This window comes from Branchiostoma belcheri, unplaced genomic scaffold (assembly GCF_001625305.1).
Source record: "Branchiostoma belcheri isolate BF01 breed outbred unplaced genomic scaffold, Haploidv18h27 scaffold39, whole genome shotgun sequence".
NCBI lineage: Eukaryota > Metazoa > Chordata > Leptocardii > Amphioxiformes > Branchiostomatidae > Branchiostoma > Branchiostoma belcheri.
This window is the reverse complement of record NW_017804009.1, coordinates 2,537,526-2,539,201: the sequence shown is the minus strand read 5'-3', so window position 1 is coordinate 2,539,201 and position 1,676 is coordinate 2,537,526.

The following is a 1,676-nucleotide window of genomic DNA, read 5'->3' as shown; positions in this document are numbered from 1 at the left end:
GCGTTCTTTCTGTGTTTGTGTTTCTCCTCTCAGAAATGGACGGAAGTTTTAGAGACCACGCATTGCTGGAGGGCCAAATGTTGCAAATCCGTGCACATGTCGCCAGGTAGATAAGTGTTTCATGGTAGAGCAGCATTGCTATAATTGTGAACGCTATATGTATGTCTCAGAGTAATATAACGCAGGATTTGAGTTGATCATTGGTAGAAAAAAGTTGAGAATGTTTACTTACAACATAATTCACCGAATACAACGAAATACTATGGTTAGAATTGTTCAACAAATTTGTGTACTTGGACATGCTTAAACGAAGGTTTTCGGGGAAATACCTGATTTTTTGGTGGGGGCTAAATCGCTAAATGGGGCGAGGTGGGGGGACAAGGGACCAAATCACTAGAGGGGAGGACAAAATCGCTAGAGATTTTGCCCCGGGGAGGGCGTAATCACGGGAGGGCGAGATCCGCGGCTCACGGTGGCACCTGCAGAGTTTCTCGTCCATTTTTGGACATTTTCCAGACTAAATTGCCATTCAAATTAACTATAACTGTTCCTTACCTCCTTCCAACTAAGATTCGGTCTGCACTGTTCTGCTTCTTGGCGATCATCAAGCAAAAACCTCCAAAAACATGCTCGGTGTAATGTCTGTAAGGCCACACCATGTAAATTTTATGGATGACGTCCTTTGGAGACCCTAAATCTAATGCGAGAGGGCGAAAAAAAAACAAGAAGGGCCCTAAAAAACAAGATGCCTAGATTAGAAATATACTAGGAGACGACAAATGTTAGGACACAAATTGAATTAGGTGATACAGTGTAACAAGAAAGAAGTCTTTTATTCATCATCAAAACAGCAATAAATCAGGTGGAACAGCAGTTGTCGTCCTGTCCTGTTTTCGCGTTACGGGTTTCACGTCAATCTGACGATTTGTGGCATTGTCGTGACTCTTTGGTCATAGTTACAAGATAGAAGCGGAATTTCTTTTTTTTTTAGGAACAGGCCAAAATCAATGCGCGTGCAGACGTCATCCATAAAATTTACTTGGTGTGGCCTTAGATATGGGGCAAAGCGCACTCCAAAATTTACTGCAGACTCTTCGCTTCTCAGCCCATTAGGTCAAGCGTGACCAGATCGTAACCGAACTGTTATTATTCACCTCAGACATGTCTCCCCATGCAGCAAATTTCAATTCTCCTCGCTTCTGACTCTCCGTTTTGTTCACACAACATTTTAGCCTGGTATCCAGTCTGATCGTGATTGGGGGTGTTGGGGTGTTCAGGCAGGCTGTGTCTTCGGGGGCTCTAAGAGCTTCCCCCGCCCAGTGAAACAGGCCGTCCCGGTAGGAGTGTTACGCTAACCAGAGACGGTATGCTTGGGGATTTGGTTTCCCCCAACACGGGAAGGGCTAATCAATCTCTCGTGAAATACACACCGGGAAACCTATGTGAGGCGGGCGGGCCAGAGCTCTTACGGCCCCGACCACGATCAGACTGGATACCAGGCTAACAACATTTACGTCATGCAACCAAAGCAACAGGTACGCTTCGGCGGGCTCGCTAGGCGATTAGATATGACAACATGCATCGCATCAAAAATTCATGGCGCTACCTTGTGGATATGGAGAAGTAATTCGTGGCCCATGTCAAATTCCGAAGTACGTTTTGGCACTAGGAAGAAC